This window comes from Neoarius graeffei, chromosome 27 (assembly GCF_027579695.1).
Source record: "Neoarius graeffei isolate fNeoGra1 chromosome 27, fNeoGra1.pri, whole genome shotgun sequence".
NCBI classification, from domain to species: domain Eukaryota; kingdom Metazoa; phylum Chordata; class Actinopteri; order Siluriformes; family Ariidae; genus Neoarius; species Neoarius graeffei.
This window is the reverse complement of record NC_083595.1, coordinates 38,710,205-38,735,206: the sequence shown is the minus strand read 5'-3', so window position 1 is coordinate 38,735,206 and position 25,002 is coordinate 38,710,205. Positions and strand designations below refer to the sequence as shown.

At 42.7% G+C, this 25,002-nt stretch overlaps 1 protein-coding gene across 7 annotated transcripts in view; it reads right to left on the bottom strand.

Annotated features, from left to right (window-relative positions):
* Positions 1–25,002, bottom strand: part of madd (MAP-kinase activating death domain) — a 178,246-nt gene that overhangs the window by 137,876 nt on the left and 15,368 nt on the right. Inside the window, exon 1 of one of the 7 annotated variants that reach the window (XM_060911685.1) lies at positions 15,791–15,983. The exons of the other annotated variants lie outside the window; for them this stretch is intronic. The gene's annotated coding sequence lies outside the window, so the exon portion shown is untranslated. Of the gene's footprint in view, positions 1–15,790; positions 15,984–25,002 lie in introns of those variants that run through there. 7 annotated transcript variants of the gene reach the window in all.

Here is a 25,002-nt window from a genome sequence, read left to right as displayed (position 1 = left end):
TCTGCTTTGCATGATGGAAAATCTCATCTCACCTCATCTCTAGCCGCTTTATCCTTCTACAGGGTCGCAGGCAAGCTGGAGCCTATCCCAGCTGACTACGGGCGAAAGGCGGGGTACACCCTGGACAAGTCGCCAGGTCATCACAGGGCTGACACATAGACACAGACAACCATTCACACCTACGGTCAATTTAGAGTCACCAGTTAACCTAAAGGCCTCTGCATGCTCTTGCGACAAGGCTTTCGCAGATAGCTTTTCGCAGACAGTTGTAATTTATCGTTGAGCGGGGAGTAACAGGCGTGCGCGATGTTATTCACCGCCACAACGCAAGGGGGCGCGAAGTCGCGAAGTCGCTAGGAGTAGTTGGTGGGTGTGGTTAGTGGAGTGTTTATTCTCTGGTTACTTATAATGACTAGAACTGGAGTCGTATAGATGTACGTACTTCCTCACTTCCTCGATCAACCGCTCTTCATGCTGCTCCATCTTCGCTCGTGTTTTTAAAAATGGCGGTCGTGAAAACAAACCAAACCGGGAAAGTAGGGAAGCGCAAGTGCGTGTACAGCGGATGTAGAGTGGACCAATCAGAGCCCTCTTGTCTGCGAGGCTTCTGCGGTGGTCACAATTTTTTGGAGGTGCGCGCAGAGCGTCTGCGAAGGTGGGGGGGCTACGCAGACGCTATCTGCGACACCGTCTGCGAGGACTGGGTTGTCAGCATAAATTGGCCTTAACCTGCATGTCTTTGGACTGTGGGGGAAACCGGAGCACCCGGAGGAAACCCACGCGGACACGGGGAGAACATGCAAACTCCACACAGAAAGGCCCTCGCCGGCCACGGGGCTCGAACCCGGACCTTCTTGCTGTGAGGCGACAGCGCTAACCACTACACCACCATGACGGAAAATACTTTCAGCAAAGATGATTTTTCAATAAGTATCCAAGCAACATACTTTAATTGGGTTATTACTTATAAAAAAAAAAAAAAAAGGCTGAAATGGTGCCAAACATCCCACTCCATTATCTAACTCACTGCGGGGTGTGCGATCCCAAAGATCTCTGACAGATGGCGTCAGGCTGCGGTGATTCGTCTCAGAATGACCCTCTTGAGATTGAGACCTCCGAAGCTGTTAAGACTATTGTGCCCTGTTCCGTGTCAGGGAGACCTGCTACAAAAACGCAGCAAATGTCAAGAACAAAGAGCTCCGTGAGGCTTCATGTCTACAGCTGAAACATGGCGAATGCTTTCACACCCTGGCCCTCCAGTCCTCTGCAGGCATTCGGAGGTGTCGGGCTCAAAAGGTCAACACGGCAGGTTTCTAGCTTACTGCTAAAGCAAGGGTGTGGAGCGAAAACATTCTTCAGTGCTTCCCACTCGAAAAGGATGACTGCTGACAGAACGTCGACTTTCAGATCTCTGAAATCCAGGCAGCAGAGAGAGGAAGGCTGTGCTTCTGAAACCCTGCAGTCTTACAAACTAGCATTCAGCGGTGATCGAAACATATACGCTGGCATATTATTCCAACCCCTTTGACCACAGCACTGCTGATTTCTCAACTCCTGATTAGTCAGAAGGCACCGAGTCATTTTCCTCGCTCTCTGTGACTGTACTTCAGGCTGAGCGGTAAATCACAGGTTAAAAGAAACGTGCTCTTTCTATATTCACACATATGGGTGAACGGTCCACGTCAACAGATTAAATAAAAGTACGCAAGTGTTGATTTTGTGAAGTTTTCTGTGAGGAAATGTTTACTGATCATTTCTGGAAGTAGTCTCCGGTGTCAGCGTTTTGTAACAGTAACAGAGATAAGGATAAAATACTTCCGTAAAGCGACCTTGGGATTGTGAAAGGCGCTACAGAAGTTGAAATTACCATGGTGACGCGTCATTCTTGAATAAATTAATACAAAAATTAAATTAGTGTTGTTTGCAAATGCTCTGGTATAAGAGGAATAAAAAGGTTTCAGGACATGCATGTTATTTACCAGTTGGGAGGTCCATATCCTGAAATACCGTGACCGAGGTCTTGAGGGCCGAGGTCAGTATTTAAGGCCGAGCTCACGGTATTTCACCATACGGCCCGACCTTAAGCTGGTAAATAATATATTTATTTTTTTCTTTACCAAATTCTAACAGAAAACGAGAGCGCCCGAAAGGGAAAACCGAGCCGAGCCGCCATTTTGAATCCTCATTCACGGCTGTAACGCAAATTGCTTCCTCCTCGGTATACAAGTGCACTTTCATGGCAGGATTCAGCCATGTTTTTGCTCAGCGTTAGCAACAGTTACAGGTTTTTAGCTTTCTCCTGAAATGTTTTCTTTTATTTCTTCTTCCTCAGGGTAGTAAAACTCGCTTTCGCTGTGAACACTGTCGTTATCGCTATCCATGATGTAAAATTAATGCTATTCTCCTGAGAAATGCGAAAATAAACGTTGACAAAAATTGCTACTATGTCATTTGTTGTTGTGAACGAGCGAGTCGCCAGAGGTCCATAACCGGGGTCCGTACCGTAGGATTCGGACCCGTTCGCCAGCCAATCAGAGCGCAGGATTTGGACCGCGAAAAAAATAAATATTATTAACTACTTATTAAGAGAGCGCGAGGTCTTTACAGGAAAATATCAGACTGCGGTTTTGACAGGCTCGGTCCATACAAAAAGACGGAGATCTGATACTTTCCCGTAAACACCGAGCAAGCGAGGTTAATAAGGAGCTTACTATATGGCTTTTTTTTAATTTTATTTCCAAGATTAAAATAGATGGTCATTATAACTAGGCGCGCAGAGTTCTGACTAGACCAAAATATCAGCATAGTGGTACCAGTCATAATGGCTGGGGGTTTGGGGGCCTAAGGTGGCCCCCGAAAGCTCACGCATTCTACATGCTCAGAGATGCATTCTAGTGCATTTCCTGGCACTTGCAGGCCTCCCTGAAAGTCACTCGTTTTTGGTAATATGAAGATTTTTTTTTTTGCCAAAAGTTGCTGTGATTGTTTTTGACTGAAGACTTAATTCTAATTAACCTTCAAGTGACACATTTATGGAATAAGAATAAAACAACTAGTTGATGTTCACCAAGAGTCAGCTTTATTTTCAGCTTCACCCATTCAATTACAATACACGACTATCCAGATCTAACGCAGTGACCGGCACGTAAGCGCCTCTCAACACAGACGGCACTTTGCCACCAAAGCAGCAAAAGAAAGGCGGTAAACCGGACTAGCATGATCAGTGACCATCTCCGCACCACACATTCCGTTGTACGGTAATTACCGGACATTGGCCGGAAAAAAAAAAAAAAGTCCAAGAAAATGAAATCTCACCGGTCAAATTGTCCGAATGAAATTGACTAATAATCCCGTCTCTCTAACACAATTTGAATTTCAGAATAATACTACCATTTAGGTCTAATGTAGTAACACAATATTAAAATAAAATAATTTAACCTAATAAAAACACATCGGAAGGAACGTGTGTGATTGGCCGACCAGCGTTTGTTTGCAGCAAAGATTCTACAGTGTAATCTGCGTAAAAAAAACAACCATGACAACCACTTTGTTTAGTGAACGCGGCTAACGTCTTCTGCTGACAAACAAATACCTAGGCTGAGTTAAAATATGGCCGGTCCCAGGCAGACTAGCCTTAAAAGTTTTTTTTCAGAGGCCAGATGCGACTCACAAGAGAGGTGATGGTGAATCCCATGATCAACGCTCTGTCCCAGATGTGCCGACAGCTCCACCTCCGGAGAAAAAGCAAAAAAGTGTCGGGGGTTTCGTTCGGAATGGAGTGAAAAGTTCCCATGGCTGAGCCCATGTTTACATTAGACCGTATCAGCAGATCATCAGATTAACGTTTTTAAAACGATTAGTGTGCACACAGCAACCCCAATACACGATTCGCGTGCACACAGCAACGCCAATACACGGATACGCTCGGCTCCGCAAGCATCCTGCGCTCCAAATCACTCCGCCCTGAACAGCGGGTGACCTCTGGAGGGTGCGCACTCCGGCCTTGTGCAGCTCACAGAGCGCGCGAGTGAAGCGCACGAGCAGTGATTCGGGACTGAGCCGCTGTGTGTGTGATCCCAGCGCATATCACTTACTACTTGCAAGTGGAAGGCTGGCAAGCCTAAAGACAATCATAACTACACAATGGGCAGTATTTGCATCAGTATTTGCAGTATTTTCATACTTTTATACTCTTTAATGAAAGGTGATACAAGGCGGAAGTCCGCGCCGTTTTTCAGCAGTCGCGTCACATGACCAACGCCAGCGAATCAGGAAGGTGGATGTCACAGTGACGTTGTCCAATGACGACGCCAGCTAGAGCTCAGCACAGCGTATCCGCGTATTCTCAATGTTTACACAGCACCGGATCAGACACGATCTGGATTGAATACGTGGACCCTGGCGGATTCCCGTTTCCAGGCGGTTTAATGTAAACGGACAGTGCATCCGCGAAGAAAACGAGACAGATACGGTCTAATGTAAACTTGGCCTGAGATGTGAGGTAATTGGTCCTGCACCATTCAGGTGCACGTCAAGACACAGTGTTATTATTAGGCTGTTATTCAGTCTTATTTGTTTGATGTGGGGAAGGGGGATTAGTTTACTAAACCACAAGGAAGAACCTGTATTTTTTTCTGATTTGTTTGATATGGGGAAGGATGATTGCTGGTTCATCATTAATGATACGTTTCTTAAGAATAACTCTGGCACCTCGTGCGAATGACGCATGGGGTCGTTTGCGCAACGAGTGTTCATGGAATTATTTGAAAGTAAGGCCAATAAACATGTTGCATTATTTTTATACGGTCTAATTGTCATTCTTTAACCCATTGACGCCTGAAACGCCTGAAAATGCCTAAGCCAGTTTTTAGAAAAGGTCCCCATCTGCCTGAGGGTTTTCTGAAATAAAAATAATTAATTGAAAACACCTATGAAAAATTCAATATCTCAGCCTCTGAAGCACATAAAGACATGAAATAAGTTGCATTTAAAAGATAAAATTCTCTGCTTTTATTGTTATTATCATGCTCATTCAGCATTAACACCAACACATTTTTATTAAAAAAAAAAAAAATGGCATGCGTCTTGAAAATAATGACAAATCAACAATGCTGCGTTATGCAGCAACCAGCATTTGGGGCAATGTTGCGTTATGCAACAACCGGCGCTGGGGGCAATGTTGCGCGACACAGCATCCAGCGTCAATGGGTTAAGCTACTAGTCTACTTCCAATTTTTCTGCACTAGGCTAATTAGGAACGATGGAATATTTGACCGGCATGTTATCAAAATGTCCGGAAGGTGAAACCTCTGCCGGTCACTTTGACCGGCAGAATTTTTTTCTAGCAGAAACGCTGCTCCGCACAGAACTACTCGGGCAGCTATGCGCTGGGTGCTTATATAGACGGGGAGTGAAGCATGTCTGGATGTAGAACATTCACATGGCAGTGCGCTGCCGTGTCGGGATAAGAGAAAATTCAACAAAAAGACGACATTTTCAAGTGTAGCGGCCACTTTTACAGGCAACATCGTTGGGGTAGCGGTAAGGAAACATTGTGTATCGGCCCGATACACTGAAAAGGCCTAGTTAGAACCCTGGTGTGACGCTGCTTTCAGTCATGTCATATTTGTAACGTAGTTGAGTCACGGCTCGCGATTTCAAAACTGAATTGATTTCCCCACTCAAATAACACATAAATGTTCTGAGAAAGATAAAAATATAATCGATCATCGTGGTTTATTTTTCAACAAAATGATGCTAGATAACGAACAGTTTTTTGAGAAAAGACACCTTGGAAAGAAAGCCCGTAATCGCCCATGGGCGTTATGGGAAAATTCTGCCCACCAAAGAACCAATGAGCGCGCACAATTTTACCACAAGTAGCTCGTGCCATATAATAAATGAATATAATCAACATCAGGAAAGTAATAAGTCATCCCAGTATGCCCAGTTGTGCTTTATTCCTTACATACAGTCTTCATTTCTGAATAAAAATGAAGAAACCCTGTCCTGAAATAGCCTGCAAGCAATGGGGTGGGGAGCGTGATCATACATTACTTAAGGACTTTCTTTTTCAGGAAGCAAATTTAAAAAAAAAAAGCTACGGAAATTACATTTACATCCAGTCTAATGGCTTGTTTATGCTCATCGTTAAAGGGCTGATGACACAAACATGACTCTATGCAATTTCTTAAATAAACTATACAACATGGCAAACATGTTAGATTTCTGTTATAATTATGTGAATAGAAGCTGTTACGCGAATATCCAACTTTTAATTGCACAGCGCAAGAAAACTGGGTCCGTGGCTCGCGGCCATGTTGCGACGTCAGCGGGAGAACACGCTGCGGTTCAGTGGCTGTTCTACTCTGATTCTACTCAATGGAAATGGCGCATGAAAACGCCGGTGAACTCTCTAGTGCTAGCTCTTCCTCTTCTGGGAGTCTAGAATTGTGTTGATCTCTTCCGAATAGAATCTATGATAGCCTACCCTCTTTATCCTTTGCCTCTCGTTGCTAGGCGGCAGTTACATGAAAGCCGCAAGCTTTCACAAGCAAATACATGACTGATATCACGCCGACTTTATGATTACATTTATGATTATCATGTAGACTCTATAGCTCTACGTACCTTTATCTTATGTCGTTTCTCAACACATGTTCTGACAGGAGGACTGTCTTTGGATCCGGCATAGCTATTAGTAGACCCCCTCCGGAATACTGGCAGTGTTGCCAGATTGGGATTTTTCCCGCCCAGTTGAGCGGTTTCAAGTGCATTTTGGTGGGTTTTGAACACATTTTGGGCTGGAAAACTTCAGCAGTATCTGGCAACAGTGGTCGTAACACACGTTTGTGCTGAACTGAACACCCAAGAGATTCTTTTAAGCTGGGAAGGGTGTCAAAACAATCCAAATCGAAGTGTTCAGAGCACAGGACGGATATTGGTGAGGGTTAGGGTTAACCCTAACCCTTGCTTCACCCACTTCGCATGCAGCTCGGGATCTCTGGGAAACTTGAATAAACTTACCCCATCCTTGTGGGTTTTGGAGCAAAAGCCGGCAACACAACGCGAAGGCATAATAATATATATATATATATATAAAAAAAATACTAAACAATGACAAACTGAACACCTGTCGCATCAACAATAAACTAGTAAGTTAGGAGGAAGGTTCTTTCGCTGACGTCATATAGCTCCTCCTCCTCCTCTTTCGTCTCCTGGGTGCTGCAGCCCCGTCAAATTTACCCAAATAGCCGCGTTTATCATAACTTGTAAAATAGGCGCCTTCGTGAATTAATATATGGATCATCGGGAATTACTTTTGTAATAAAACATCGCCAAAGATGTCAAAAACGTGTCATCAGCACTTTAAATACGGATACAGATGGCGTGTTCCGTCCATAGCCTCCGTTCATTGTGTGTGTTTTCTGAAAGCTAGTAGATACCGACAAAACGGAGGAGTACTGGAAATCATGGGGGTCCGGAGTAGCCAACAGTTCATACAAGACACGACTAAGTACTTTTAAAATGGCGGAGTTCAAGTTATGCAATTCAGTAAGAAATTTTAAAACATCTAACATAACACAACACCATCTACAACGCTGCTTCCGCTCTTGCATTTGTCCTTTTCGGGTGCATTATTACGACCTCCTGCACTGTCGCCATGTTTGTCGTCAGAAACGTCAGACTCCGAGCTGCTCAACATCCGCGCCAGCGTAAAGCAAGGATGGATGGAAGTATATGGGCAGTGACCGTTACATCATTGGAAATGGATGTATTTATTTTTATACGTTAAGGAAGCATAAAATGAGCCTTAACGTGTGCACTGGGTCATGGATTCAGCTTTTTCAGCTTCACAAATCCAATATAAAAGCCTCAGCGTCCCGTCTTTAACTAAAACCACAGTGGAACTGTTCCCTGAAGGCTTTTAATCAATCATTCATTGCATAGGGTAATTCATGTGGCAAGTAAATACATGGCTGCCATCATCAAGCGTCCCGCCCACCGGCAGCACATATGCTCAGGGAAAACCTCTGGGCTCTGTTCTCTCCGATGTGCGTTCACAAACAGGAACAGCAGCAGCAGCCACGGTTTCCATCCAAACACTCAATTAACGTAAAGCAAAAAATAATTTCACACAAAAACCTGAAAGTGAAAATTTCTGGTTTCAGTCAATTAAAACAAATTTAATAATGGAAGCACAGCATTTTCTAAATAACAATTTAAAAAAAAAAAAAAAAAAATCAGCCAACATCAACACTGAACTGTGAATTTCACACCAGACTTGAAAACAAGAGCGTTATTATTTTACTTTATTAACAACTTACCATTTTGACCGTGTCGGTTGCTTCTTTATTCTACAGCACAATGAAAAGCACCACTCACTAATTTCATAGGAAGCAGAATAAATGCTGATCGGATCACGATGGTGAAAACACAGACCTGATGATGACGCAGGGAAACGGATCATGCGATGACGTAAACTGGGTAATTTAGGATGCGGATCAGGTGACTACCCCGAGGGCACGGGATCGCTGTGGCTGTTTATAATTCTCATTACAATTCAGCATTATTAACTGTTCCACTTTGTATAAGGGTTTTCAAATAATGCTATGTACAGTGGTGCTTGAAAGTTTGTGAACCCTTTAGAATGTTCTACATTTCTGCATAAATATGACCTAAAACATCATCAGATTTTCACACAAGTCCTAAAAGCAGATAAAGAGAACTCAGTTAAACAAATGAGACAAAAATATGATACTTGGTCATTTATTTATTGAGGAAAATGATCCAATATTACATATCTGTGAGTGGCAAAAGTATGTGAACCTTTGCTTTCAGTATCTGGTGTGTCCCCCTTGTGCAGCAATAACTGCAACTAAACGTTTGCGGTAACTGTTGATCAGTCCTGCACACCGGCTTGGAGGAATTTTAGCCCATTCGTCCGTACAGAACAGCTTCAACTCTGGGATGTTGGTGGGTTTCTTCACATGAACTGCTCGCTTCAGGTCCTTCCACAACATTTCCATTGGATTAAGGTCAGGACTTTGACTTGGCCATTCCAAAACATTAACTTTATTCTTCTTTAACCATTCTTTGGTAGAACGACTTGTGTGCTTAGGGTCGTTGTCTTGCTGCATGACCCACCTTCTCTTGAGATTCAGTTCATGGACAGATGTCCTGACATTTTCCTTTAGAATTCGCTGGTATAATTCAGAATTCATTGTTCCATCAATGAAGGCAAGCCGTCCTGGCCCAGATGCAGCAAAACAGGCCCAAACCATGATACTACCACCACCATGTTTCACAGATGAGATAAGGTTCTTATGCTGGAATGCAGTGTTTTCCTTTCTCCAAACATAACGCTTCTCATTTAAACCAAAAAGTTCCATTTTGGTCTCATCCATCCACAAAACACTTTTCCAATAGCCTTCTGGCTTGTCTACATGATTTTTAGCAAACTGTTGACGAGCAGCAATGTTCTTTTTGGAGAGCAGCAGCTTTCTCCTTGCAACCCTGCCATGCACACCATTGTTGTTCAGTGTTCTCCTGATGGTGGACTCATGAACATTAGCCAATGTGAGAGAGGCCTTCAGTTGCTTAGAAGTTATCCTGGGCTCCTTTGTGACCTCACCGACTATTACACGCCTTGCTCTTGGAGTGATCTTTGTTGGTCGACCACTCCTGGGGAGGGTAACAATGGTCTTGAATTTCCTCCATTTGTACACAATCTGTCTGACTGTGGATTGGTGGAGTCCAAACTCTTTCGAGATGGTTTTGTAACCCTTTCCAGCCTGATGAGCATCAACAACGCTTTTTCTGAGCTCCTCAAAAATCTCCTTTGTTCGTGCCATGATACACTTCCACAAATTTGTTTAGATCAGACTTTGATAGATCCCTGTTCTTTAAATAAAACAGGGTGCCCACTCACACCTGATTGTCATCCCATTGATTGAAAACACCTGACTCTAATTTCACCTTCAAATTAACTGCTAATCCTAGAGGTTCACATACTTTTGCCACTCACAGATATGTAATATTGGATCATTTTCCTCAATAAATAAATGACCAAGTATAATGTGTGTCTCATTTGTTTAACTGGGTTCTCTTTATCTACTTTTAGGACTTGTGTGAAAATCTGATGTTTTAGGTCATATTTATGCAGAAATAAAGAAAATTCTAAAGGGTTCACAAACTTTCAAGCACCACTGTATGGTTAATAAAATAATTTATCAAAAAAAATGTTACTATGGTACATGTTGCTGGTATTACACTAACTGTGCATTATGAAAACATTAAATGTGATTTTTTTTAAACATATGGCATATTTCTATTCATTCTGAACAACGTACAATCAAACGTCAGCTGGCAGTTTCACTCCTTTTGAACTGAAGTGCTCTTTCTGCAGCTTTTTTTTTTTCCAGAAAAGCGTCACTGACTAAGAAATGCTTTATTCCAATTCTTTGACATTCGATTAAGATGTCCGCACCTCATAGCAATTTTGCGTGCCTTATATACTGGTACAAAAGCATACGTTAAAGGATCGAGCAACTTATTTGAAACTCTTGTAGGATGCCGACAGGGTGCCCTGGAGTCCCCTACGATGTTCAATGTCTACATGGACTTTGTTGTAAGAAAGAGTGGCCAGAAATTAAATATTGAAATCAAACCCTAAAGCAGGTTTCAAGATTACCTACTGTGTACCCAATGAAGTGTCTCCTCGAGAACTTCGAAAGAAAGCTCTGGCATATGGACATGTACAAGTCACCGAGCTACTGTATGCTGACGATCAGGTTATATTTGCCAATTCACAAGAGGAGTTAGAGAACATGCTCACTATCTATGACGACACCTTTAGACGGTTTGGGATGCAGATCTCATAAACCAAAACTGAAACAATGGTCTAGCCTAGTAAACTAGACCCACCCGCCTAGCGGCCAAAAATATTTTTGCCTACGAGTGGGTCTAGCCTCGGACCACATCAACAACACACCCCGGGCATCAAATCATGCCCGCCAATCACAACGCAAGGTTTTTGTTTGGATTCTTTGGGCGGGATTTTGCAGGACTGACAAGGCTGCGCGACGCTGGAGAAAGCACAACAGGAAAGATGGCTACGGCTATTGAACAGCGCTCGTTTGACTCCGCTTTGGAATCAGTTTTAGAAGAATTAGACTTGGAGTTTTCGTTGAAACATGAGCAGGAAGAGGCTCTCCGCTCATTCCTTTTCAAGAAGGACGTTTTTGCTGTTTTGCCGACCGGCTATGGCAAAAGTCTGATCTACCAGCTGGCTCCCCCACTGCTTTCTGTCGCTCTGACTACGTCACAGTCACTGTTGCGCTGATTGGTCAGAGCGTTGGCCTATAGAGATCTTGCAGTCACGTGACCGGAAAGTACACAACCGCCATCTTGTCGGTCAAAAACACCTCTGAATACTGCTGCACTCGTGTACAGAATGGATCAATTTCAACCGATGGACTACACTGCTCATTTTTCTAATGAACAGATAACTAGATATATGTCTAAAATAAACGATCTACAGATTTGTGACCCTTATGGCTTACCGGACGGAGTTTTCACGACCGGATTTTGAACTGCCAGCGGAATACCCAGACGTGTATAATTACCTCATTAACTTTCCCTCGCTGTTCAGTGGTGAAGCACTGCGTGCTTATAAATCTCTGGACAGTTATTTTTACAGAAATTCAGGATGTGTCAGCGACTCAGATGTGGCATCTTGTAAACAAGAATCCTCATTGGATGGGTAAGTCACTTAAGTATTACTAGTACTGATACTAGATGCACTGACCAGCCGATTATAGAATAGAATAAGGTAATTCCAGCTGTAATTCCAAATCGTCCGTCTTGTTTACATGGGTCTGGCGTTGGAGAGGTAGAGGCTTGGCAGTGGAGGTTTGAGTGGCTGTTTTCTGAGCTTAGTCAACAGGCCGGCTCTGCCTGCAGCCTCGCTTTTGCTTCCGCTCCCGGCGCCGCCTCCTTCGCTTTGCTTCCGATAACAATCCACGGAGACCCCGCTGGTCTCGCTATCTCGTCCGGAATGTTGTGCATGCGATGGAAATCACTACAAACCGTCATTTTCTGCTGGAAACCAATGTCCAGCAAGTCCATTCAGTTGTAGTGGATATTGAAGTCCGGTACAGACGAACAACACGCAAAAATACACACAAAAAACATAAAAAACGTGCACAGGTAGGGAGAGCTTGTAGCCGCAGCCGTTGTAGTAGAATTGTATATAGTAGGGTTTTCCAGAAGAAAAGGTAGAAGTAGAAGCAGAAGTAGAAGGCGGAATATGGCGTTTGACCGACAAGATGGCGTCTGTCACAATCTGGATCGGCTGTGACGTCACATGCAAGTGCTCCATATGCACAGAGACAGTTTGAAAGACAACGGGTTGCTCCTACCCACACCCTTCGGAAATGTCTACGACCGAGACCAGACTAAATCTTCACATTTAGTCTGGCTTGCCAGGCTAACAATGGTCTTCAATGTGGACGAACATCTGATGGAGCTGCCGAGTCTGGTTAACATCGGCTCAAACAAGCTAAAGAACGTCAGGAGTTCCAAGTATTTAGGATACACCATTACCAACTCTGAATGTACCATACAATCTTTACCAGGGATAAGAGTGGGTGGTCATCAAAAAAGCAGAAAACAAGATGGCACCCGAAGCCACCGGGGGATACCCCCCCTGGAAAATTTTGAAAAACAAGGCCTTACAAACCACTTTTCCTGCAATCTGAGCTGTAGTAGATGATAAAAAAAAAATAATTTGTTGTCTTTTTTTATATATTTACACGAAAATGTTTCAAATCAATAGGAGTATTGTTTGAATTCAAAATAAAAAAAATAAAAAAATAAATCACATTCTACATTCAAGGGTATGGTTATGATTCATGATCAACAAAAACGACAAACTAAATTCACATTAAACTTAAGTTTTATTAATTATCAAAATGTTCATATATTAAATAAAATTTCTTAGGGTGACTGACCTTTTCTCCCTACGTCCTCATTAGTTGCCTATGATTTCTTCAAAAAGTCTTTTGAAATATTTAAGTTTTCAAAACTGTCAGCATTAATTCACTGACTATCATATACATGTTCAATGTATTAAATCAAACGAATGCTAAGTTTATGGGATAATGTCCATGTACACTTGATACAATTATTTATACTTCACAGTCGCTTCTCATTTTCATTTTATCATTTCGACGATTTCTTCAGCTTTTTGGCCGAAGACAAAAGCTGGTCAGTCCTCTCTTTTTTCCTTTTTCTTTCATTGGCAAGCTGCTCCTGCTCCAGATTTTACGTGGTCTAATCTGGCTCTCTTTCTATCGATTTCACGTGCCTTCGCTTCGTCTCGCTTGTCAATTCTCTTCGGCATTTTGAGTAAAAAAGCCGATACGAAAGAGAAACGTATTTTTGAAGAGCAGCGACGAGGAACATGTGCAAGTTTCGATAAAATAGAACGGATGTGGGTACTTTTGTAAGAACTGTTAGGATTGGCTATCATGCTCTCGTCATTGATGTTTTGGCCAATTACATTGTAGATAACACGTATTCTGCCACGAGACTTAGGTGGTGTTTACATTAGACCGTATCCGTATCGTTGTCGTTGCGGATGCACTGTCCGTGCACATTAAAACGCCGGGAAACGACTCCACAGGCGGAACAGTTTGAATCCGCCAGGTAGGGGTGGGCGATATATCGAGATTTGCAATATATCGTTATGTTTTATGAACACGAAAAAGATTTTGGCATATCGTATATATCGAGATAATGCTTTAAATTAATATGATTTCGCCACTGTGCTTAATTTCCTTCATTGTGCTATGGTGCTGCCCGCCCCGCCTCCTTCATGTGTTTGTACCCCCTCCCCTCGCGTGTAGGCGGCGTGTTAACTCATTCAACATGGCGGCGCCCACAGAAAGCCCGGAGGCGGCAGAACTCGTACCAAAAAAAAGGACAAATGGCTCCATTATATGGAGATATTTTGGTTTTAAACTGTCGGACGAACAACAGAAAGAGGTCTACTGCCGGAAATGCAAGAGATTGGTGGCAACCAAAGCGTCGAGCACCACGAACCTGTACAACCATTTACAGGTACGCCACAAACTTTTGTACGAGGAGTGTACCAGGCTGAGAGTGAATGCAGTGAGATGAGTTTGAGTTTTGTTTTTAAGGAAAAGGAAGGCAATATGTATTATTTCTATAAGTTAAATTATTATTTACGAAATGAGGGGTTTTTTTTTATCATCTTAAATGTTTAAGACGCACTTTATAAGAACTGCCTACCCTCAGGTTTTATGTTTGTAATTAAAATAAGGCAATATACTACTTCCTTGGTTTGATAATTCATGTTAAAAATGGTGCACAAGCACTTTGTTACTAGTACCTGTCTACCTCTAGGCACTTGGCTGCCTACCTGTTTGCACTTCAATAAAAAAAAAAAAAACCCTTGCTGAATTTGGTGTGTCTGTTTTTTGGGGGTTGTTTTTCCTGCATAGATATTGAGATATATATCGTATATCGAGATATAGCAAAAATATATCGAGATTTTTTTTTTCTCCATATCGCCCAGCCCTACCGCCAGGGCCCACGTATTCAACCCAGTACGCATCTGATCCGGTGCTGTGTAAACATTGAGGAACGAGGATACGCTGTGCTGAGCTCTAGCTGACGTCGTCATTGGACAACGTCACTGTGACATCCACCTTCCTGATTCGCTGGCGTTGGTCATGCCACGTTGGTCATGTGACGCGACTGCTGAAAAACCTTCTCTTTAGTCCCAATGACACGGCGTCCCTGATTTCCATAAAGAACTTCAAATTTTGATTCTTATGCTCTCTCACTCTCTCGCTGTCTCTCTCGCTCTCACTCGCTCACTCAATCTCTCACACACTATGTGCTTGCAAGTGGTGAGTGACTTGCGCATGCCCGATATGCACTGGGATCATGTGACGTGCCGTCTAATTAGTCATGTGATTAGCGTATCCGTGTATTGGCGTTGCTGTGTGCACGGGGAACGGTTTTGTTGTGGTTACAGAAATTGCGTGTGTACGCGAATCATTTTAAAAACGTTAATCTGATGATCCGCTGATTCGAAATAATGTAAACAGGGCCTTAGCGAGACTAAAGACGGCGAAAATGTAAACATGTAACATCGTCGTAGGAATGAATTACGCTTGAGTATCACGAAGGAACGTACCCCAACCCCCATCCATCAATAAATGAAAAAAAAAAATTAAAAAATCTCAACGGATTTGGCATAAGATAAAAAGGTCGATTTTTACTCAGAAAAAGCGGAAATCCGCCGAAAAGCGGAAAACTCTCAGCCCTGCTTTACACACTAGAATCGACGCAGCATACCAGAAACGGAATGAACTAAAACATATTCTGACTGACAGACAGACAGACGGATACGGCTAGCAACTAGAATGAAATTCCTAACCACCTGTATACGATCAAGGCTTTTGTACAGCGTACAAAGCATGGGACCTTACAGAGAATGAGCTGAACAAGGTTGAAGCCATCTGGCATTGCTTCTTGAGAAAAATGGTTTGGGGAGGATACGAATGGGGGAAGAAGAAGAAAAAAAAAAAACGCACCGGATCAGGCAGAACGTGAAGAAGGAACGGAAGTTGATTGGAGTTTCAGAATATCAAATGAGAGATTACGTTCCCTCACAGACACTCCACCCATCCGTGATTTGTGTGTGATGCAGCGTATGAAATATCTTGTACATGTGTGTAGACTGGATAACAACCACCTCCAGAAACAGGTGCTATTTGATGCTCTGGCTCCAAGGAAAGTGTGGAATAGAGTGGAGAAGCTGCTTGCCGTCGACGTACAGCAGGCAAGGAAAACGATGGTGGTCAAGACTGGCTTCCTGCGACTACTGGATGCACGATTCCAGCAGAAGCACCCCAAGGCTGTTCCCGATGCCACAGGGGAACGATGATGACGACGACCAACATCTCAGTGCTCCTTAGTGGAAATATAGTTAATAACAGATTAAAAAACAATAAAAAATAAAAAATTTAAAAAAAAAATAAATAAATAAATAAATCGCTGATTCCTGACTAAAACCAACAATTGTGAAACAAATCCCAAAACTCCGAAGCGGCACAAAATCAAGGCTCTTATCATCAATCGCTCAGGATGTTTACCTGCTCCTAATATTCCGCTATTATTCTGAATTTGATACAGGATATGAAAACAATATTCTGTTTGGATGGACCAAATTTGGCTTTATTCCAAATTTAGCATTTTCTGATTAAGACTTGTGGGATATGCGGACATTATCTGGGTTTTAGGAGCATAATTTGCACATGGATACAGAATAAGGGTCTAACAGTACATGCATTGGTACCGGACCGTTTTGGTACGGTGCAGATGTGTACCAAATGCAATCTGGAAGAGTAATTAACAGAGTGCGAGAATTTCTGTGTGCCGAACGTACTTCAAATCAGAGTTCCCATACCAACATATTAAAAGTGGCGAACCGTAGGTTTGTTAAAGCAATAGTTCGGGATTTTTGACATGAATCTGTATGGCATCCTCGTCAACAGTGTCGTGCAAATTAGGGTTGGGCGGTATTACGGTAAGAAGGTATCCCGAGGTATCCAAAAGTACCAACGGTATCGGTCTCATTACCGTCATTTTAAAAATATATATAATATCTAAATAAATATGGAGTACATGAGGTCATAATATAAAATAATAAATTGAAGATCATCCCGAATAACTGTGTGATCGTATTTTCACTAATTCTATCAATTTCCTAAAGAAGTTCTCATCGCGTGCAGGGTTGTTTATGTCGTTACCATGGCAACCCTGCGTGACATTTGGAGACAGACAGCTTCGCAAGAGACTGAGACCGGGGTTGAAAGATGGCAAGTCAAGATAACGAGTTAGTGGCAAAAAAAAAAAAAAAAACAACATCAGCAGTGTGGCAGTATTTTGGTTTCAAACCAAACGAAAAGGAAGAGCCAGCAATAATGCAAATGACCGCGCAAAATCGAAAAAAATCTAATATATGTCCCCTAAGGCAGACCATAGCCTGGGGTACTCCACTTCCACGAGATCTCTCCAATGAGTTGTGTTTTGAGTAGGTTACATGAGTAACAACAAGGTAAAATAATATAACGTATGACATTTGGGATGTGGGTAATAAACGTTTGAAATGTCATCTACTGAAGAAACGGAAGAAAACATCGTAGCGTAAACTGTTAGGTTTCTGGTGGGAATTAGCAATGCGCTTGCTATCTTTGTTGGGTGTGTTAAACCGTATGGATTTAAGTGGAATAATTGTAAGGAGTTATGTGATCAAGACAACGTTTTAAGCAAGGTAAGGCCATTTGATTATTAATTTCCCCGCCATGGCATGACGTGGGCCCATATGATTTTGCCTTGTGCAGCTATCACGCATTTGAATTCGGTTCGCCTCATTTGCGCTGAAGAATATGGTTTATCGCGCAGTCTAAACGGACTTGGGTGTTGGTTGATTCTTTTTCTTTTTTTTTATTTCCCATGCTTGAAAGGGTATGATCCTGCTCATCGTGTACTTTTTTTTGATGGAGTAGGTGAAATAGTGCTGCAAATGGCGTTTCAACGCAGACATGTGTAAACGACAGTTGAATGCTATTTTCAAGATGAAGGAAGAGTTGCGTGATGCTTTGAAATATCTCTTAATCCATTCATCAATGCACAAAATTCGCTTTGCTGCTTAATCCATACCACAATGCACACAATTCGCTATGCTGCTTTTAAATAGTACATTTGAGGCATAGGCGCAGGTCTGGACAAGGTCCGCCGGTATAGGCGCACGTTACACAGTAGGCCGAAACAAAATATTTTTTTCTCGGTAATACCGTATACCCCGGGAAAACACAGACAGTTTAAAGGTATCAAAATTTGGATACCGCCCAACCCTAGTGCAAATACACTGACTTACCCCCGACAGCATCCTGTGAGTCCAGTTCTTGTCTAGTTTTGGTCCAGACGAAAGTAGTCCGGCAAGTTTGTTGGGGTCACGAAAGTAAAACGTTTTTCTTCTCAAAACAGTACGTGTTCAAAAGAGTGATATATTTGCATCACAAAACCGTTGCCAAATAAAAAGTCAGACCTCGCAATTATTTGGCGCTATATTTTGTCTCCCTCGGTATCACTGCGCGCTGTCATGTTGACATCTGCGCAGGAATCAACACCTTTCCCATTGTTTGGCAGTGATTAGGAGTTCAGATCAGCGGCGCTAACAAGCTAATTTGAGAGCTCCAGCTTCACCTTCTTCCACTTCTCTGTCCACCCTTTCTCTCTCTGCCCGTTCTAACTCCATCTGGCGAATTTCTTCATCTGTATATTCGGGTTCATAAAGATATCCCTTTGGCTGTGAGATGAAGCCAATGTTTTCAACGTCGCTGTCGTAGTCAGACGTTGTCGCTAACTTTGCTAGCAGTAAACAATGAATGAAACAGCCGTGGCTGTCACCTGGCGGCAGCGCGCAGTGATAAGAAGGGAGAGAAAATAGTGCCGAGCGATTTCGAGGTCTGACTTTTTATTTGGCAACGGTTTTGTGATGCAAATACATCACTCTTTTGAACACATACTGTTTTGAAACGAAAAACGTTTTACTTTCGTGACCCCAACAAACTTGCCGGACTACTTTCGTCTGGACCAAAACTGGACTCGCAGGATGCTGTCGGGGGTAAGTCAGTGTGTTTGCACGACACTATTGATGGGGATGCCATACAGATTCATGTCAAAAATCCCGAACTATCCCTTTAAGTCGCTGCCTCACACGTCATGCACAGCCAAGCTAGCAAACGTCATGGGTAATGTGAACAAGAAGCCAGAGCTTGAAGACCCGCCCTCATCATTAAGGTCTCCTGTTTGGGAACACTTTGGTCTCGCGGTGAAAAACACAGACGGACAAAGACAAGCGGATAAGACGAAAGCAGTGTGCCGACACTGTTGAGTAGTAATCAGGTATGCTTCTGGCAACGTGGCGAACTTTATCACTCGTACCGTAATTGTCCTCTCAAAGGACAGATCCGCTGGCCATGTGGACAAGTTAATTTTTCTGAAGAAAAAAATGGAAGTATTTTACAGAGCAATGGTGAGTAATTTATTAGCTGAGAGCGCGCCAGAAGGCATGTAAATTTAAAAATTTTCCGGAAGGGCCACGCCCCCAGACCCCTTTTGCATTCGTGTGGCTTTGTCGCCGCAAATTCCAAAGCCACCTGCTACCTTTTTTAACCAGCCATTTCAGATTTTCTGAAGAACCCCGATTTGAGAATCTTTATTTAATCGGAGAAGTTATCGGTGGTTTGCAGCAGTATTCCATTTTATTTTTAGGATGTTTCCTTGAATTTTTTTTTAAATTATAAACTCTTGGCGTTTCCAAAAGCTCATAATAAACAAGCTGTAATTTTATGTTGTGCATTTTTTCCCCTTTTACTGTACTGAAAAAGAGGTCCGTACCGAACCGTGATTTTTTGCATACTGTTACACCCCTAATACAGAACACTCGGAATACACGTCTCAACTGGGGCTTTTACAGCAGTTTACAACACACAGCGTCTTGCCCGTTTACAGTCAGCTCAGTGCGTACGACACGAACCGACCCGATAACAGTTGGCAAGGCTGGAATTACACGTGGCTGAATATAAACAGGAATATTAATTTTCATTAGCTATGGACCCTTTTCACATGACGTCACGACAAACGCGGCCGCCATTTTGGACATGAACTACCAGTAGTCTACCACAGCCAACAACGAGGAACGACGGCGAAGCATCGAAAGGAATATAGCCATCAAAGAAAGTTTTTACTTTCAGCAAGACTTCCATCATGCCATTATATTGTTGTGCACCTGGATGTAGTAACCATCAACACACAAGGCAAGATTTATCATTTTATCGGATCCCGACAGATGCTGACCGACGGAGAAGACGGATGGTCTCTAAAATATTGGCAAAATGATGTTTATTGACATAGCAATCGTGTGTAACGGGAAGCATTTGCATATCCGAAGTGTTGTGTTTACATCAAAGATAAAATAAACCGATATGACGACGACTGCTGCTGCCAGGTTGGGGACACAAACTAGTAGAAAGGAAGTGTGCCAACAGTGCCAACACACTTCCTTTGTGGTCGATTCGCTTTAAGGTAAGCTGCATTTAATTATTCGTCTGCTGTGGGTTTGGAATCGGTAGCCTGACCGATTCGTTCATGTTTGTGGTGCCATTTGTTTGTTGACGCGTGTTGAAATGGAAGATTGGTTGTTGACATGATTTCCAGTGATGCTTTGGTGCTGCTGTGGATCAGATGTGTTGAGTAGCCTGACTGTTTTTTTTTTCTTGCGTGTGGTATCATTGTTGACGCGAGGTTGTTTTTTGAACGTCCCAATGCGGACACGATTTCCCCTGATGAGTTATGACTTCAGATGCGATGCGTGTGTGGAGTCCGCATGATATGTGCGTAAGATAGGCTTCTCATGTGTTTGGAGATCCGCGCTCTGAGACAAGCGCACCCCCCCCCCCCCCCCAAGGGAAAAAAAAAGGGACCCCCCCGAAAATATCGGCATAGTTCGAACACTGGGTTGGAGAAAGTAATGCAAATAGTGAGTGCACAAACCATAGAAGGTAAACTGTACACAGCGCCAGGGCAGTGTGATGGTATGTCTACTTTTAGATTGTGTTAGCTTATCAATGAACACACTCGTCACTCGACGAGTTTCACGTCTTTACGACGGATACTTAAATGTGTGTTAGGTATTACTGTTGCAGTCTAAGCAGTCACTGTAGCAGCTAGATGAGCGAGAACCGAAAGGGTCTGTGCCATAAACCGTTATTTCTTCATGTCCAAAATGGCGGTCGCGTTTACAAAGGTCACGTGAGTGAAAAGGGTCCATATACACAGCTTACTCTGTCTTTTTTGGAATGAGGTCAAAAAAATTGAATTTTTTTTTTTTTACACATGTAAATGTAATAAATACGATATCCACGGATGAGAATGAAAAATATTTAAAAAGTCTGAAAAAACCAGGGTGGGGCCCAGGGGGGCGGGGCCCATGGGCTAATGATTTTTGGCTATTTTTTATTTATTTTTTTTTACCCCAAAACCATTAATTTTATCAGCAAAAAGTTGCAATGTATTTGGAAATAAATTCCCCTTCTTGGTGGACTCCCAGGTGAAAATGATTAATATGGTACAAGAGACTTGTTTTTAATCAATTCACATTTGATGATTTCAAAAAATCAATGCACCTTTTAATATAAACGAGCTCTACAGTATTATAGTTCTGCATTTTTGCTATTCATGTCTTTGAATACTCTAATCCTTTACAATGAAGTGCAAACCAGAAAAAAGTTCTATCATATAATTCTCTGAAGCTTTCTTCTGATGTTATCGTGGTAGCAGGAGCTCTTGCATATTAAGCAGGCAACATTCAACATCACTCATCACTTCCCTTTCAACTGTTGTGTGGACTAACCAGATTTTATCTGGACAGGATGTTGTGTAATGTAATACAGATACCATGCGGTCAATTTGAAGATCGAGATGGTGATTTTGAGTTAAAGAACAGGCATGTACAATGGGCATTACAAATTGGAAAAAAATTTAAATCAAAAACTATAAGTTCATCTCGGCCTAAAAAAAATGTGGGCAGACGCTCCCGCGCGGCACATCCCAGCAATCCCCCCCATGAAATGAGCAATAAGTAGGAGAGTTATACACGGTATCATACCTAACATTTTATCAGAAATATAGATATGATACTATGATTCTCCCCAACATGCTACATTAGACAAGCTAACCTCATTTATAAAAAGATACACACTTATATATGACGTGTATTTGATATATATATATGATGTATATTCATACATTGTTACTTTACGGAAATCTTCAATAAGTTTGGTCTTTTCATGCCAGCCTGTTGTAGACCTATAATGCACATGAACTGACACTCCTCACCTCAACATGTTCTTTACAATCCTTTAAGCCACCATGGGCAATGCTGAAACCACTGCTGCAAACAGTACATCGCGCAAAACTGTCAGTATTTTTTACCCTTATTAGACAGGGAGATTCTTTTGTGTAATCTGAGCTGAAGTGGGTTTTGTACTTTCGTTTTTTGGGGCGCGCGCTCTCTCTCTGCTATGCCGGTCGGTCCTCGAGGAAAGGGATAAAAGCCCGCCCACACTGAAAGCTGATTGGCTTATTTTGCTGAGTAACCCAATCAGGATGCTCTTTGTCTGGCATGCGCTACATGAACAGGCACACAGGCAGTGTTGCCACATTGGGTGGTTTTAAGTGCATTTTGGCAGGTTTTGAACATATTTTGGGATGGAAAACGTCAGCAATATCTGGCAACACTGCACACAGTCTCCCTTGCGCGCGCACATTCTAACGGCCCTTTTTCACTACCCTTTTTCAGCTCGCTTCAGCCCGACACGGCTCGCGTTTCAACTACCAAAGAACGGCACGACTCGGCTCGCTTCAGCCCTGCTTAGCCCCTAAAACTCGCACGGTTTTGGAGTGGGGCTGAAGCGAGCCAAACCGAGCCGAGTGAGGCTGGGGGCGTGAGCAGACACTCCCTTGTGCACTGATTGGTGAGGAGGCGTGTCCTCACATGTCCACACACGCCCCGCGAGCACGCTGGGATCTGTAAACACCGTAAACCCGGAAGAAGAATAATTACGAATTACGAGAATTATGAAGCCTTATGCGCCTCGCCTCATCTATACGCTCTTGCCAGTATCTGTTGGCGTTGTCGGTGACAACAAGCCACAGCACCAAGACCAGCAACACTAACGACTCCATGTCCTCCATGTTTATTGTTTACTATCCGGGTCGTGAGACTACCGCTTAAAAGATCACTGATGTCACTGTTTGCGCTGCTTAGCGACATCACCTGACGTCCACCCACTTTCGCTAACTCCACCCAATGTGTCCACCCACTTCCAGCCAGCACGGTTCAGCGTGGTTGTCGTCGAAATGCAACTCCAACAGCCCCACTCAGCTCGACTCAGCCGCGTTTGTAGTGGAAAAGCGGCATAAGATGCGTGATGCAGACCTTAATGTTGCGCGCGCACGCTCTTGCTCGCTTCTATCAATATGCAGGAGACTCCCGGAAGTTCTGGGAGACTTGGGATGTCTGCGTTATAAGGTGACCACAGATCATTACTCATGCCCCCCCCCCAAAAAAAATTTCTCAACGGATTTACATCGATCTCAAAAACGATCATTTTGGTCTGAAAAAGTCGGAAATCCGCCGATCGGCGGAAAATTCTCATCCCTGGATATCTATGAAAAAATAGCACCGATTTACCAGCATGCACTCAATCTTTACACTGAAGGCTTCTTGCCTTTTACAGAAATTCTCCTGATATTCTCCGCTGAAAGGAGGAAAGGTCCGAGAGGAATTATATTTGTGTTTCTGAGGTTAAAGAGTAAGATCAGACCTCTGCATCAACAATCAGAAACCTTGCATTGAACGACAGCATTTAAAATGAATCCTTTCTCTCTCTATAAAAGCAGTACTTCTCAGAGATACACAGCAACATTAAAGAAAAAGCCAAGATGAGAGAGTAACGGCAAACCATAATTAAGCAGAGAGACGGCAGAAGAAATGCAGATTTGCCCAGATCCACTCGTCCTCGTCGACCTGTTCGCTGCAAAGGATTTCCTATTACAGTACACGCTCTCCTCATATCTACACTCTTACGCAAATGTGGAGGAGAAGTGAAAGAAAAACAGCACGTAGCGTTCGGTACCAGCGAAGCAAAACCCTGACTGAGATATGAAAATATCACACTGCAGCGAGTAATCAAGGTTCAGAATAGAAATTACACTGAGACACCATGTACATGCAGGAAACAGTAAGGTTAAAGCATGATGATCTGCAGCTTACTTCAATATCAACTGTATACGGGTCCGTCTCAGAAACTGCTCTCTCGTTTGGGACATTATGGTCAAAAAATACATTTTCTAATTTTACTTTTTTTTTTTTTTGCATTTACCTAACACTCAGTGTTTCTTTTGTCATGTTTAATAAGAATAAAGATAGCATCTTGCTTTATCTGGCCTCCACTGTGGAAATTTTTTTTTGATTACAATTCAAATGCTTTTGTAAAATTGATTTACATATAAAATAACTCCATCATGAAGAATTAAAGCCCCTCCTTCACAGAGGAGTGAAAATATTGAATAAATTTCCTCTTTTTGATTGCTTGGGTTAAAAATGCAAAAAAGTTACGATGACTGAATTGATTATTCACTTAAATATGAATAATATGATACATTTTGGGTATTTGATATGGCGAAATAGGACACAATCGAAAAATCAAGAACACGCCAGAAAGATGAGAATAACGGCGCTGGTAAAAGAACAGCGACTGTACCGGCTGAAGGTCGCGCGGGTCTCTGCTGCGGCGTGCGAGCAACGGGACATCACTACCGCACCGGACGGGGCGCGAGATGGAGGGCGGGGCAAAATGACTGGCCGTAGATTCTATCAAAAGTTCGATCTAAATTGACCATGGCTGCAAAATATTGGCCAAAAATACGCAAACACTACAAAATATGAAAGCAAGATGAAAAACATTCTATTGCCTTATACTGCAAGACTAAAACAAAATAAAACTGTCAAAACTCACCTTTTCAGTGATAACGTCCGAACAGATCACCCGTGTAACAGAAAGACCGCAAATGCAAGCACAATCAACTTCTAACTGTTGGGGGTGGAAAATTCCATTCTACACATGCAAATTGTTAATGTGTGTCCTTCCCTGCACACAAATAACACGCTACGGTAAAAAATAGACCACAACTCGTTTTATAGCTCAGAAATTCATACAAGACCAGCTACCATCGTAACATATTCTGTAAGAAACATATGTGACCCCTCACCGAATCCAGGGACACGTCGGCCTAAACGAATCCGAGATAATCGCAAAAGAAGCATTTTTTTTT